Raw genomic sequence first — 17,085 nt, forward strand, 5'->3', positions numbered from 1 at the left:
ACTACTGGATATTAGCGCAACGTCTCCTTGGTCTGTCTAATTTTTGTCGAGTGTGCTAATGCCGCTGGTTGCCGTATGGTGGCACATTTCTGGTTCTCGGACCCAAAACACACAAAGAAATCGCACAACATTCGCCATAATATTGAACTATTTAAAATTTGTAGAACAGTGAATAATAAGAAGGCTTTGCAGACCTTTCGTACTTAACATACCCAGAAGACTGACACTTTATTGACGCATATGGCGAATATTAACTAGAAAATCTCAATTTACGTGTGCAAAACTTAGGCGTGGAGAGCTGTTAGGGAGTGGGTGGAGAGTAAGGTATGATGCGCAGTTAGTATTCCGCGTTGCCGCGAAAGCGTGTACCGGTAGCGGGTCGGCTGTAATTAGTTGGACAGGAGAGACAGATGAGCGTATGATGGGAATATGAAGCAGGGCAGGGGTGGGAGTGCTCCGCTAACAGTAAAGCCACCGCAGCCATGTTTGGGGGGCGCCCAGGGCGGCGATACCGTTGCTAGCGCGGCGCGTCACTCCAGATCCCGCAGCCCGATTACATTAACCCGGCTCCGACGCGCTCCCTGATCACAAACCGGTTCGTACACGGTGGCCGCATGTTCCGCACCTAATCACCCATCGGCTCCCAGCACTGCTGCCTCTGCCAGTCGAGATGGCTAGAGCGCCTGCAACGACAAGCGCGCCAGTCCAACACACTGAACCTCTCGGCTGATAACGAGGCAGCACGTACGACTCCTGCGCAAGGGAAACCGGTCGAATTATAGGCGTCACGTAGCCCCGAAATCGTTTAAACTGTTTTCTACAACGCAGCGATCTCCTTTAGACCTAATCTTATAATTTTCCGCGCAGCGGTCACTCGCGACGCAGGGAGGTGGGTGAGACCTAGATGGAAACCATGTTCTGGATAGCCTGAATGTGGTTTTAAACCGTGTGTTGCGATTACCTTGACAAATTTCAGGCTGTTTCCACAACTCTGTCTCAGAAAGACACCACACAAATATTTAAAATACACTGCCAGAGAAAAAAAATGCAACACCCTCAAGAACGAAGTCATTCTATTGACAAGTGAGGTGATAGCCATTCATCATTGTGGGAGTATATGACACCAAATGTGGCCGCGAGTTGTAACTGATGGTAGTCATCACCATGAAGCCTGGGATGAGACATGTGTGTCGTGGGCGATGCACTATGGAATATGCAATTCACTAGGTCCAAGCGAGGCACGTGTGCTTCCATCAGTAGCACAGACAGAGAACCTACTTTGATCGCTGCATATAACGTAGCGCCATTTCACTCTCCAGTTAACATTTTGAAACTTTCCCTTAGAAAAATTATAAATGACTGTGCTTAAACTGACACACAATATTTTTAGCGCAACGCAATCTGACTTTCAATAATCCCTACAAAAGAATGGCCCTGACTAACATTAACCTATACCTTTCACAAATCACTTACCTCACAAAAGTCTTCGTTACTCGAACTACTGCAATACAGCGAGCGCCACTACTGCCAGCTAAATAAAAGATTCTAACTACTGAAGGGACTAACTACTGATAGACATAGTTAGCAAATGGAAGCTTTTAATAAAGAACAAGCAATGTAATAGTGTTCAAAAGTCATTATATATATATATATATATATATATATATATATATATATATATATATATATATAAGTTCATGACATCCAGTCTTACAAATTTACTGTCTCTGATGGACACACGTCCAGATCATCCGCTCTCAAAACTCCGCCATCTCTCTCCCCACAACCACCACTGCTAGCTGCTCACCTCCAACTGCGCAACGCTACGCACTGTTAACAGCCAACTGCCCAACACTTCAATAGAAAATTCCAACAATCCAAACCAGCCACGGGCTGCACACAGCACAGTCAGTGATATTCATATAGAGGGCTACATGGAGTTACCAACATAAAAACCTAAACAGCCTACTTACAATTTTCACGACGCCTGGATAGCCATGTATGAATTCCTAAGGGACCAAACTGCTTAGGTCATCGGTCCCAGACTTACACACTACTTAAACTAACTTATGCTAACCAACCCATGCCCGAGGGAGGACACGAACCTCCGGCGGGAGGGGTCGGGATAGCCATGCTTGTCGGTGTTCTGGTGTCAATAGAAGCCTGGCCAGAGGCACACGTGATATTAATCCTTCTGCAAGGAAACGATTCCTAATGGTTCTGATGAGTAGCAGGTACAAAGTATGTCCGGATATCGTCCCTGGATGATGTTCGGTCAGCTACCGCCGCTCGCACAGTATGTCGATCATGACGTGCGTCTGTACTATGCGGACGTTCAGAACTTGATGTGCAGGTATGGGGATCTTCCACAGATCACTGCTGAAAGCAGCGACACACCACCGGTACATTGTGCCCAATAAGGGCAGCAGTCCGTAGGTATGTCCATTCAGCTTCCCACAATGCAATCCTATTCAAACGGCTGAAGATGTTCAACAAGAGTACGGCTCGTGGTTGTACCCTAGGACGAATGTTGCAAACACTGTTCACCTCTAAACTCAACACAGTTACTGCTTGCAGAGTAAAAACAGAAGGTACGCGGACATGCGACCTGAGCGCCGTGTGAACGCCGATGACCGCCTCAAATGAATAGCACAGTAACCCCTCAATATGCATATATTTTACCCTGATGTCACTGAATACAGTCCTTGAGGGTGTTACGTTTTTTTATGCTTGCGTACAAGGATTGACAGAAAAAAATGCTCATTCTGTTCACAAAAATATGGCATCCACTACTTTCCTTCCTTAGAGCAACTGACGAGTGTGGCGAAAGGAAGGGCATCCGTCCATAGAACAAAAATAAAAATAACTGATAAATGGAAACTAAGGCATTGGCCATCATTTGCGGACCGTACCCACTGAGTGAGGACTCGTTGTGTTAAAACAATGAAACCGTATTCGGTGGGATGGCGGTTTAAATGCTTCTTGTCTGACAATCTAGACTTACGTTCCCGTGAGTTCCCTAAATCGCTTTTCTAAGGTTTCGAACGATTACCTTTCCCACAATTCCCCAATCCGAGCTTACACTCAGTCTCTAATGATCTCTTCGTCGAAGGGACGTAAAACCCTATCTTCCTTCTTTCCCCGGACAGTCGGGTCAAATGCTGAAGGACGCGAATCACTTTTTACACAGATGTCCATAATTTGATTTAGTGTTGACGCCAATCAAAAATATTGACTCATGACAATAATGTGTAGATTAAATTACGGCACGGCAATACGCACTAGTACGAAACCATATTTTATACTTGGAACAGTCAGGTACTGGGTACAATGTTTCTTCATCTATAAGCACCACAGTTCACTATAATGTGAATAGCAGAGGGTACTTTGTACGATTGTTAGTGATTGCTTTTCATGTTCTATACGCAAATGGATGAAGGGAGAAATGATGACCTGTACTTCTATGCCCTATATAAGCTGTATAATTTTCCTTATTTTATACTTACGTTTATAGAAGACAAAATTTTCTGAAGTATTGATATACTGACTTTTCGTGAAATCGATGTAGGCAAACTATCAGAATTTTTGATATACAGAATCTTCGAGGTACCAAAAAGAGTACTTCTTATCTGGGAAAAGATGTTACTTGAGACAGCCACATTGGCAGATTAGTTTTCCGCGACTGTGTTGTAATAAATGATATGTCTACTTACCATAACCACTCAAAACGTTTAAGATTATTAATCTTACGTCATTAATTCGTTAGTGACGTGTTTCGAGCCACTAGTGCTCATCATCAGGCATCAACGCATTTAAATCACTTAAACATTATTTGTGCTATCCATACCATTAAATAGAGCATCACTGACTCCGGCAACTCAAGAAATTAACGATGATCTAGACGACTTCCTTTCCCATTTTGCTCCAATCCGAGTTTGTCTCTAACCGTCATGTGGAGTTAAATAATGATCTTCCTTTCTTCCCAACAGCACCAAAGACGCCACCAAATTTGGCTTGTCATCCTGACGGACCTCCACGAACAAAATCTTACGTCCTCACTCCATGTGACACTGCCAAGAAATTTGGTAATTAGTATAGGAACTCTGAGAAGAAAATCATTCCTACTTATAAGGCGCCTATCAGCTACCTACTACCTGCCTATCTACATGCATACCTGGACAAACTTCACCGATATGCCATGTGTCATCTCCTCGGTGATGGAACTCGTAGGTGAACAATATTGACATCAAAGTAATGTCATGAAAACCGAGGAAATCTTGTTAGTTATAAATGTATCATTTTTTATTTCCATAAAACCATCTTGCGCAGAAAACCAAATACCGTTCTCTGTTTTGATCACCTAAACATGTTTTGCCACTTGCTTGCTATCTGCTTTTGGTCATATTTTATCCCTATAATCTTTTATTATTTACCTTACAGTTTTAAATGGTTTTGGCCTAAAACTATGAAAAAATGGTCTCTCTCTTTCTTGTAGTTGCCTTCTTTAAAGCACTTTATTTACTTGCATTTCTCAAATTTGACATAGTGGTGTATTTTAGTAGATTAATGAAAGTATTTCATCTTTTTACTTTCGGAGAAATAGTAACTTTTATTAGAAAAACAGTTATCGTTGCAAAACGTTTAGCAAGAGTTACGGTTGTCCGCATGCTGTACTTACATTTTCTTGCCATCTTGTAAACCTTCGGCATGACATGTGAAACAGTCTTGCTTTCATACACTGACTGTTCAGAAATATACAGAAATCCCTGTGTTATGCGGAACTGAATACTAGAAGTAGAACAGTGAGAGGTGGACCAACCACTACAAAAGCAGGCCGGGTGTATTCTCTTGTAAGTGCAGAAGCCGGTAACAGTGGAATGAGTCGCTCTGGAGATCTTAGTGACTTAGAACGTAAAATTATCATTGGATGTCATCTGAGTAACAAAACCATTAGGAGTATTTCAACCTTCTCAAAACTCCACAAGTCGACTGTCAGTGATGTGATTACAAAGCGGAAACGCGAATAAACAACCACATCAAAAAAGAAGACCAGGCAGACCTCATGTGCTTGAAAGAAGGACCGTCGAACATTTCGGACAGTGGTGGTAAAAAATTGCACGAGATCGGCCGAAGGAATAAGTCATATGTTCCAAAAAGTTACCTGTACTCCAACTAGCACAATGACTGTGTGTAGTGAGTTAAACACAATGGTGGGATACAATGGTTGAGCAGCTCCTGATAAGGCATAAATTTCTGTAGTCAAGGCTAAGCGATGATTCAGGTGGTGAATAACTATAAATTAGTGATTTGGAGTGATGAATAACGCTATATCTAGCATCAGTCCGGAGGAAGTGTTTGAGTTTGGCAAATACCTGGAGAATTTTAGCGGCCATCATATATAGTGCCAACAGCGAAACAGTGAAATACGGAGGAGGTAGTGTTACAATATGTGGAATTTTTCGTGGTTGGGGTGTGATTCACTTATTGGGTTAAAAAAATGCTAAATGTGGAAGGATGTGAACATATTTTACTGCATTGTGTAGTACGTATAGTAGTGGAATAGTTCGGAGACGGTAACTGTTTATACCAGCATTGCAATGCAGACTGTCATAAAGCAGTATGAGTGAGGCAATGGTTTCTGGACAATAGCGTTCCTGAAATGGAATACCGTGGCCACAATCGCGACCTATACCCGATGACACACCTTTGGGATGAGTTAGAACGTCGACTTCGCTTCAGATATCAGCGTGCAACATCAATAACTTCTGTGGTTTCGACTCTTGAGCAAAAATGAAGTGCCATTCAAAAAATGGTTCAAATGGCTCTGAGCACTATGGGACTCAACTGCTGTGGTCATAAGTCCCCTAGAACTTAGAACTACTTAAACCTAACCTAAGGACAGCACACACATCCATGCCCGAGGCAGGATTCGAACCTGCGACCGTAGCGATCGTGCGGTTCCAGACTGTAGCGCCTTTAACCGCTCGGCCACTTCGGCCGGCTAAGTGCCATTCCTCCACAGACATTCAGACACCTCACTGAAAGTGGCCCAGCACAGTCCTAGCCGTCATAACGACGAAGGGTGGACACACTGCCTATTAATGTCCACGAATAGGTGGCCAGGTACTTTTGATCAGATGGTGTATTTTTATCCACTTGGTAGTTACCTTACTTTCAATCTATACGCTAATAAACGTCAAGAAAAACACGCAGTGCTATAGTATACGACAGGTATTCTTACCATGCCTAACTGAAAGTACACCGTCAGGGACATCTGAGAAGACTGACAGCGACGGATGAATTGATCTATATATTAACTGAGAAATTAAAAATTATTGTGAAGAAACCAAAAAAGTTATGATGAAAATCAGACTGATATTGACTGCGATAAGTTCGTGACTATTATCGTTGATGGCAACGAGCGAGAAGGGAGATTCTGAGAACCGGTACCGGCACATAGCCAACTTCTCTCGAGTAGCGCCATAGTTGCGGCCATACTTGAGTTTTGCCACCCTGTGGGCGGTCGCCACTGACAGCATCACATTCAGAGATTCAGAAACACGCTAAGGAGAAGTTTGCAGTTCAGTCTGGTACACTGAGACACGGTCTTGTGTGTAGAACGTCTGAGCTGAGCGGCGACGCACTAGCGTGCGGTAAAGACCTCATTTAAGAGTGTCGGTAGTGCTGCTCGCGAAAAATAACTGGCAGTAAACGAAATTTCTGGATTGCCTCTTACCTTCCTTAAAGGATATGGCACATCGATCCTCATTACATCTTTTATATCTCCATAGTTTACTGTGTCATAGTGAATTATAGTTGTTGAGATACGTCGCCAGAAATCATTTCTAACGATGTCAGTTTTCTACAGACTTATAGGATATGATCAATATGTGTTCCGTAAGCAGATCGCTTAGTTGGTTCATAAGAGACGGAACGGTCTACATAACGGATATCGGACGACTATTGTGTTCCTCACTTCAACAGGACCTTCGATCTGGTTCTGTACTATCTCATGGTAAGTAACAATACATGGAATATCCAAGCACACAATTGGACTGAAGACTTCCTATCAAACAATGCCTCGCCCTTAAGGGAAAGGCATCGTCTAAAGTAAACTGACGTCGGGCTTGCTCCAAGGAAATGTGTTAGGACATTTACTGTTCACACTTTCTCTGTGACTGAAAAACATTTCCTGAAGGTGCTTTCAATGAATCTAGCTTGGCGCCTGCTTTTTCTACAACTACACTGTCCAGTCATATTAATGTGACCAACGCTTATGTTCGACATCAACGCGCAATAACCACTCACAGACAGGAGGTGGCAGGACAAGCAATGGAAGGTACATAAAGTGTGTCAGAGGGGACACGGATAAGGATGCAGTCTTGGTCGTGATGCGGAAACGCAGCTTTTATCTGACATCCAAAAAGGCATGCTCATTCTCTTTCGGGCCAAGGGTGGAATCACTTCCGAAACGGTTAGGTCTATAAACTGTTTGCGTGCCACCGTGCTTAAAGGATACTGTACGTGGCAAGATGGTGCTATCCAAAACCGACGCCGAGCCGGCTATGGTGCACCACGGGCCATATATGACAGGGGTGAACAGTACCTGTGGAAATGTGTACGGGCGAATAGGCGTACAACTGTTGGGCAACTGACAACCCAGATGATCCAAGGGCGTTGGAACAGTGTCTCCTCAACGACCATTCATGCACCTATGCTGACTACTGTTCATCAGCGACGAAGGCTGGAATTTGCACGCCAATATCGCAACTGGACGTCCACTGAGTGGTGACAGGTGGCCCTGCCAGATGAATCACGTTCTATGCTCCATCGGGCAGATGGCCGTTGGCTTCCATGGCCGGGTGTTAACTGTCGTAAGTGTTCGGGCCGGAGGAGGGAGCGTTATGGTTTGGGGAATGTTTTCGTGGCATTCCTTGAGTGATCTCGTCATTCTGGAGGGCACAGTGGATCAACAAGAGTATGCATCTATCGTTAGGGGCCATGTCCATCCCTCCACGCACTTGGTTTTTTTCCTCAGCACAACGGCATCTACCAGAAGGACAATGCAACGTGTCTCACAGCTCGCAGTGTACTTGCGTGGTTCGAAGAGCACCAGTAAGAGTTAACCGTACTCCCCGGCGACTAGACTCCCCGGATTTAAACCTAATCTATCGAAACCCGGCGCCGAGGCAACAGTGGTGCACCATGGGCCATAGATGTGAGGGGTGAGTGACGGCTGCGAAGATCTGAACGGGCGAATTGACATGCAACTTTTGAGTAAGTGACAGCCAGGATGAAGCAAGGGGATACCAACAGTGTCGCGTCAATGACCGTTCAGCGAAGGTTGCTGCGTATGGGCCTCCGCAGCAGGCTCCTCGTTCATTCACACATTCTGACTGATAGGCGACGAAGGTTCCAATTTACCCGCCAATACCGCAACTGTACGTCCACTGACTAGCTACAGATGGCCTTTTCAGATGAATCACGTTTTATATTCCGTCGGATAGATGGCAGTTGGCATGTACGTCGTGAAACATTTGAAAGTAAACACGCTGCAACAATCGTCCGAAGGTTCCAGGTCGGATGAGGGAGCGTCGTGGTCTGGGGAATGTTTTCGTGGCATTAGCTTGGTGATCTCGTCATTTTGGAAGGCCGAATGAATCAACACAGGTATGCATCTAGCCTTGGGGGACATATTCAGGCTGTTGACAGGTTGTGACGTTAATGTGACTGCACAGGGTAGTTACTATGTGGTCATTTCTCGTGAACGGGAACGTTCACTGTCTCATAAAATTACAACATTTGTTCTAATTTGTATGGGCAGGGAACTTCACTGTGTCATAAAATTTAAGCAGACATTTAAGCAGAAGTTTAGTTGGACATTAACCGTTAGCCCAGTGATTATTAGAATGTTCTTTCTGTATTTATATAATTGTTGCACTAACCCCAAACCACAAAGCAGTGAAGAAAGTGCATGGATTGATTAACAGCTGGTGTACTGTACTCTCGTTCAACAAACTTTCAACATGAAACTCATAATGTATTGACTCGTTGATAACTGCTAAACATATTTCTTTCATTTTTCAACCTGTTAGCCGGCCGGAGTAGCCAAGCGGTTCTAGCGCTACAGTCTGGAACCGCGAGACCCCTACGGTCGCAGGTTCGAATCCTGCCTCGGGAATGGATGTGTGTGATGTCCTTAGGTTAGTTAGGTTTAAGTAGTTCTAAGTTCTAGGGGACTGATGACCTCAGCAGGTTAAGTCCCATAGTGCTCAGAGTCATTTTGTTTGTTGCGTACAAAGTAATATTAATGGTGTCAGTAGTACTTATCTATTACTCTGTAGCGGATCGGTGGTGCAATGACCACTATGGAGGGATGAACAGCCACTCTTCTAGTAGTCAGAAAGGCGATGTATTTCTCACCTAAGCATTATGGGTTCGATGGGTTGGCAAAGGTCTGCCGGAGTCTGTCGGAGATGAGGATGGCTACAGCAAGACAGACGACGTGCGTGTAAACATTTTATTACTCCAACAAATGTACAACAGTTGCAGGTGCGCGCCTTCGTCTGGTGGTGCGGTCTGGTATCGACCCACGGCATCCGTGCTCCATGTGCGCGGTCAGGCATCGATCTCGCGGCCCGCGGCGATCGACGCAGCATTGCGGCGCGTTGTGTGGGCAGTAGAGTGACGGCTCGATGGTGCTGACGCATCGTGGGCTGAGTCGGGCACAGGCTGTCGAGGCCCCTGTGTCTTGGCTGGCGGTGGCCGGCGATGTCCGCAGCGCTGGGCAGCCGTGCAGAGGCAGGGTAGCACAGTCATGGCTCAGAAGTGGAATGCTAAGGACGAAAACGGCTGTCCAGTGGCTGATGGAGCAGTCCAGTGCCATGGCGGCCGTTTCTACATCTCTACATCTACATCTACATTCATACTCCGCAAGCCACCCAACGGTGTGTGGCGGAGGGCACTTTACGTGCCACTGTCATTACCTCCCTTTCCTGTTCCAGTCGCGTATGGTTCGCGGGAAGAACGACTGTCTGAAAGCCTCCGTGCGCGCTCTAATCTCTCTAATTTTACATTCGTGATCTCCTCGGGAGGTATAAGTAGGGGGAAGCAATATACTCGATACCTCATCCAGAAACGCACCCTCTCGAAACCTGGCGAGCAAGCTACACCGCGATGCAGAGCGCCTCTCTTGCAGAGTCTGCCACTTGAGTTTATTAAACATCTCCGTAACGCTATCACGGTTACCAAATAACCCTGTGACGAAACGCGCCGCTCTTCGTTGGATCTTCTCTATCTCCTCCGTCAACCCGATCTGGTACGGATCCCACACTGATGAGCAATACTCAAGTATAGGTCGAACGAGTGTTTTGTAAGCCACCTCCTTTGTTGCTGGACTACATTTTCTAAGCACTCTCCCAATGAATCTCAACCTGGTACCCGCCTTACCAACAATTAATTTTATATGATCATTCCACTTCAAATCGTTCCACACGCATACTCCCAGATATTTTACAGAAGTAACTGCTACCAGCGTTTGTTCCGCTATCATATAATCATACAATAAAGGATCCTTCTTTCGATGTATTCGCAATACATTACATTTGTCTATGTTAAGGGACAGTTGCCACTCCCTGCACCAAGTGCATATCCGCTGCAGATCTTCCTGCATTTCGCTACAATTTTCTAATGCTGCAACTTCTCTGTATACTACAGCATCATCCGCGAAAAGCCGCATGGAACTTCCGACACTATCTACTAGGTCATTTATATATATTGTGAAAAGCAATGGTCCCATAACACTCCCCTGTGGCACGCCAGAGGTTACCTTAACGTCTGTAGACGTCTCTCCATTGATAACAACATGCTGTGTTCTGTTTGCTAAAAAATCTTCAGTCCAGCCACACAGCTGGTCTGATATTCCGTAGGCTCTTACTTTGTTTATCAGGCGACAGTGCGGAACTGTATCGAACGCCTTCCGGAAGTCAAGAAAAATAGCATCTACGTGGGAGCCTGTATCTAATATTTTCTGGGTCTCATGAACAAATAACGCGAGTTGGGTCTCACACGATCGCTGTTTCCGGAATCCATGTTGATTCCTACATAGTAGATTCTGGGTTTCCAAAAACGACATGATACTCGAGCAAAAAACATGTTCTAAAATTCTACAACAGATCGACGTCAGAGATATAGGTCTATAGTTTTGCGCATCTGCTCGACGACCCTTCTTGAAGACTGGTACTCCCTGTGCTCTTTTCCAATCATTTGGAACCCTCCGTTCCTCTAGAGACTTGCGGTACACGGCTGTTAGAAGGGGGGCAAGTTCTTTCGCGTACTCTGTGTAGAATCGAATTGGTATCCCGTCAGGTCCAGTGGACTTTCCTCTGTTGAGTGATTCCAGTTGCTTTTCTATTCCTTGGACACTTATTTCGATGTCAGCCATTTTTTCGTTTGTGCGAGGATTTAGAGAAGGAACTGCAGTGCGGTCTTCCTCTGTGAAACAGCTTTGGAAAAAGGTGTTTAGTATTTCAGCTTTACGCGTGTCATCCTCTGTTTCAATGCCATCATCATCCCGGAGTGTCTGGATATGCTGTTTCGAGCCACTTACTGATTTAACGTAAGACCAGAACTTCCTAGGATTTTCTGTCAAGTCTGTACATAGAATTTTACTTTCGAATTCACTGAACGCTTCTCGCATAGCCCTCCTTACGCTAACTTTGACATCGCTTAGCTTCTGTTTGTCTGAGAGGTTTTGGCTGCGTTTAAACTTGGAGTGAAGCTCTCTTTGCTTTCGCAGTAGTTTCCTAACTTTGTTGTTGTACCACGGTGGGTTTTTCCCGTCCCTTACAGTTTTACTCGGCACGTACCTGTCTAAAACGCATTTTACGACTGCCTTGAACTTTTTCCATAAACACTCAACATTGTCAGTGTCGGAACAGAAATTTTCGTTTTGATCTGTTAGGTAGTCTGAAATCTGCCTTCTATTACCCTCGCTAAACAGATAAACCTTCCTCCCTTTTTTTATATTCCTATTAACTTCCATATTCAGGGATGCTACAACGGCCTTATGATCACTGATTCCCTGTTCTGCACTTACAGAGTCGAAAAGTTCGGGTCTGTTTGTTATCAGTAGGTCCAAGATGTTATCTCCACGAGTCGGTTCTCTGTTTAATTGCTCGAGGTAATTTTCGGATAGTGCACTCAGTATAATGTCACTCGATGCTCTGTCCCTACCACCCGTCCTAAACATCTGAGTGTCCCAGTCTATATCTGGTAAATTGAAATCTCCACCTAAGACTATAACATGCTGAGGAAATTTATGCGAAATGTATTCCAAATTTTCTCTCAGTTGTACTGCCACTAACGCTGCTGAGACGGTTACGGTCGGTGGCTTGGACCTCGGCATGGTCGCATGATTGCTGCTCATAAAGGCCCACATACAAACGGTCTGCCGACCAGTTCGCCGAGTGGCTCAGTCCCGACGCACTCGCCTGTGTGTGGGAGATGGACTCGTGGTCAGGTCCGTGGTTCGGTTGCACCGGAGAACTCGTACCTGCTTACCCCGAGCGCTACCTGCCAGGCCACACCCCATCAGTACAGGCAGGTAGGTTCTGCCAAGCAGTCGTCAGTATCCACCCAGTTGGACGGTTTGAGGTTATGGTTGAGGACGCCTCTGCCGACCTAGCGGACCGTGAATGGACAGCTTAAATAACGTCCCTCCTTTGGCTGTCTGGCGACGAAGAAATGTAGCGCTGTTTGACGCAATGCTGGCCGCTACTAGAGCCTTGACATACGTCAACGTAACGTGTGGCGCACTCCATGTCGGCTGTGTCGTCATCTGTCCCTCTTCGGGACGTTAATTGGAACGTTGTGTCCCGAATTTCCTTGATATCCCACTGCGCCGCAACACACATCTACCCCTTCTGAGAAATTCAGTCTGAGGGGAGTTGTGATGTGGCTCACTGCGACGTCAAGAAAATTCCGGACAAATTCTAGCAGTTGCCAAAGGGATGTAAATGAGGACGCAACCAACACGCAGAACGCGCAAAATGTTACGGCGACGTGTGGCAAGGATCTCGTAATGAGATCGCCTGAATGAATGAAAACAGTTTGTTGTAACTTTGCAGACGAGAGTGTTAGTAAAGTGTAGAATGATAGAGCATAATTTGCCGAGAATGAACGGCTGGATGATGTGACTTTTCGATAGCCGCGCGGGATTAGCCGAGCGGTCTGCGGCGCTGCAGTCATGGACTGTGCGGCTGATCCCGGCGGAGGTTCGAGTCTTCTCTCGGGCATGGGTGTGTGTGTTTGTCCTTAGGATACTTTTGGTTAAGTAGTGTGTAAGCTTATGGACTGATGACCTTAGCAGTTAAGTCCCATAAGATTTCACACACATATGAAATTTTTTTGACTTTTCGACAACACATTTTATGCGGTGACTCTTCGACAACATACGTATATTATGAGGGGAAATTACTAAAGTATTGTCAAATGTTTATGTATGAGCAGCTCATATCTAGTATGATGTTTTCACTCAAACAGGATTTTACGGGACTTTTGATAAAGATTGTTATGTCATAGATGTTTGGACTTCCCCCCATGAACCATGGACCTTGCCGTTGGTGGGGAGGCTTGCGTGCCTCAGCCATACAGATAGCCGTACCGTAGGTGCAACCACAACGGAGGGATATCTGTTGAGAGGCCAGACAAACGTGTGGTTCCTGAAGAGGGGCAGCAGCCTTTTCAGTAGTTGCAAGGGCAACAGTCTGGATGATTGACTGATCTGGCGTTGTAACAATAACCAAAACGGCCTTGCTGTGCTGGTACTGCGAACGGCTGAAAGCAAGGGGAAACTACAGCCGTAATTTTTCCCGAGGGCATGCAGCTTTACTGTATGGTTAAATGATGATGGCGTTCTCTTGGGTAAAATATTCCGGAGGTAAAATAGTCCCCCATTCGGATCTCCGGGCGGGGACTACTCAAGAGGACGTCGTTATCAGGAGAGAGAAAACTGGCGTTCTACGGATGTGGAATGTCAGATCCCTTAATCGGGCAGGTAGGTTAGAACATTTAAAAAGGGAAATCGATAGGTTAAAATTAGACACAGTGGGAATTAGGGATGTTCGGTGGCAGGAGGAACAAAACTTTTGGTCAGGCGAATACAGGGTTATAAATACAAAATCAAATAGCGGTAATGCAGGAGTAGGTTTAATAATGAATAAAAAATAGGAGTGCGGGTAAGCTACTACAAACAGCATAGTGAACGCATTATTGTGGCCAAGATAGACACGAAGCCCACGCCTATAACAGTAGTACAAGTTTATATGCCAACTAGCTCTGCAGATGACAAAGAAATTGAGGAAATGTATGATGAGATAAAATAAATTATTCAGATAGTGAAGGGAGACGAAAATTTAATAGTCATGGGTGACTGGAATTCGGCAGTAGGAAAAGGGAGAGAAGGAAACGTAGTAGATGAATATGGATTGGGGGGAAGAAATGAAAGAGGAAGCCGCCTGATAGAATTTTGCACAGAGCACAACTTAATGATAGCTAACACTTGGTTCAAGAATCATAAAAGAAGGTTTTATACATGGAAGAAGCCTGGAGATACTGACAGGTTTCAGACAGATTATATAATGGTAAGACAGAGGTTTAGGAACCAGGTTTTAGATTGTAAGACATTTCCAAGGGCAGATGTGGACTCCGACCACAATCTATTGGTTATGAAGTGTAGATTAAAACTGAAGAACCTGCAAAAAGGTGGGAATTTAAGGAGATGGGACCTAGATAAACTGACTAAACCAGAGGTTGTTCAGAGTTTCAGGGAGAGCATAAGGGAACAATTGACAGGAATGGGGGAAAGAAATACAGTAGAAGAAGAATGGGTAGCTCTGAGGGATGAAGTAGTGAAGGCAGCAGAGGATATAGTAGGTAAAAAGACGAGGGCTAGTAGAAATCCTTGGGTAACAGAAGAAATATTGAACTTAATTGATGAAAGGAGAAAATATAAAAATGTAGTAAATGAAGCAGGCAAAAAGGAATACAAACGTCTCAAAAATGAGATCGACAGGAGGTGCAAAATGGCTAAGCAGGGATGGCTAGAGGACAAATGTAAGGATGTAGAGACACATCTCACCAGGGGTAAGATAGATACTACCTACAGGAAAATTAAAGAGACCTTTGGAGAAAAGAGAGTAACTTGTATGAATATCAAGAGTTCAGATGGAAACCCAGTTCTAAGCAAAGAAGGGAAGGCAGAAAGGTGGAATGAGTATATAGAGGGTCTATACAAGGGCGATGTACTTGTGGACAATATTATGGAAATGGAAGAGGATGCAGATGAAGATGAAATGGGAGATATGATATTACGTGAAGAGTTTGACAGAGCACTGAAAGACTTGAGTCGAAACAAGGCCCCAGGAGTAGACAACATTCCATTAGAACTACTGACAGCCTTGGGAGAGCCAGTCCTGACAAAACTGTACCATCTGGTGAGCAAAATGTATGAGACAGGCGAAATACCCTCAGACTTCAAGAAGAATATAATAATTCCAATCCCAAAGAAAGCACGTGTTGACAGATATGAATATTACCGAACTATCAGTTTAATAAATCACAGCTGCAAAATACTAACGCGAATTCTTTACAGACGAATGGAAAAACTGGTAGAAGCCGACCTCGGGGAATACCAGTTTGGATTCCGTAGAAATATTGGAACACGTGAGGCAATACTCACCCTACGACTTATCTTAGAAGCTAGATTAAGGAAAGGCAAACCTACGTTTCTAGCATTTGTAGACTTAGAGAAAGCTTTTGACAACGTTGACTGGCATACTCTGTTTCAAATTCTGAAGGTGGCAGGGGTAAAATACAGGGAGCGAAAGGGTATTTACAATTTGTACAGAAACCAGATGGCATTATAAGAGTTGAGGGGCATGAAAGTTAAGCAGTGGTTGGGAAGGGAGTGAGACAGGGTTGTAGCCTATCCCCGATGTTATTCGGTCTGTTTATTGAGCAAGCAGTGAAGGAAACAAAAGAAAAATTTGGAGTAGGTATTAAAATCCATGGAGAAGAAATAAAACTTTGAGGTTCGCCGATGACATTGTAATTCTGTTAGAGACAGCAAAGGACTTGGAAGAGCAGTTGAACGGAATGGATAGTGTCTTGAAAGGAGGATATAAGATGTATATCAACAAAAGCAAAACGAGGATAACGGAATGTAGTCGAATTAAATCGCGTGATGCTGAGGGAATTAGATTAGGAAATGAGACACTTAAAATAGTAAAGGAGTTTTGCTATTTGGGAAGCAAAATAACTGATGATGGTCGAAGTAGAGAGGATATAAAATGTAGACTGGCAATGGCAAGGAAAGCGTTTCTGAAGAAGAGAAATTTGTTATCGTCGAGTATAGATTTAAGTGTCAGGAAGTCGTTTCTGAAAGTATTTGTATGGAGTGTAGGCATGTATGGAAGTGAAACATGGACGATAAATAGTTTAGACAAGAAGAGAATAGAAGCTTTCGAAATGTGGTGCTACAGAAGAATGCTGAAGATTAGATGGGTAGATCACATAACTAATGAGGAGGTATTGAATAGAATTGGAGACAAGAGAAATTTGTGGCACAACTTGACTAGAAGAAGTGATCGGTTGGTAGGACATGTTCTGAGGCATCAAGGGATCACCAATTTAGTATTGGAGGACAGCGTGGAAGGTAAAAATCGTAGAGGGAGACCAAGAGATGAATACACTAAGCAGATTCAGAAGGGTGTAGGTTGCAGTAGTTACTGGGAGATGAAGAAGCTTGCACAGGATAGAGTAGCATGGAGAGCTGCATCAAACCAGTCTTAGGACTGAAGACCACAACAACAACAACAGATGTTTGGAAATCATAATACGAAAATGTGGACACTGTGGTAACGTTTTTGTACCTGGAGATGGTCTGAAAGATTATAAATGGTTATAAAATAAAAGAATTTCGGCTAGCAGCCGTCGGGGAGTCAGTATGTTGTGAGTTTCTTGTTCACACTGGACTCGCATTCGGGAGGACGACGGTTCAATCCCGTCTCCGGCCATCCTGATTTA

This window comes from Schistocerca nitens, chromosome 3 (genome assembly GCF_023898315.1).
Source record: "Schistocerca nitens isolate TAMUIC-IGC-003100 chromosome 3, iqSchNite1.1, whole genome shotgun sequence".
In the NCBI taxonomy this organism is placed as follows: domain Eukaryota; kingdom Metazoa; phylum Arthropoda; class Insecta; order Orthoptera; family Acrididae; genus Schistocerca; species Schistocerca nitens.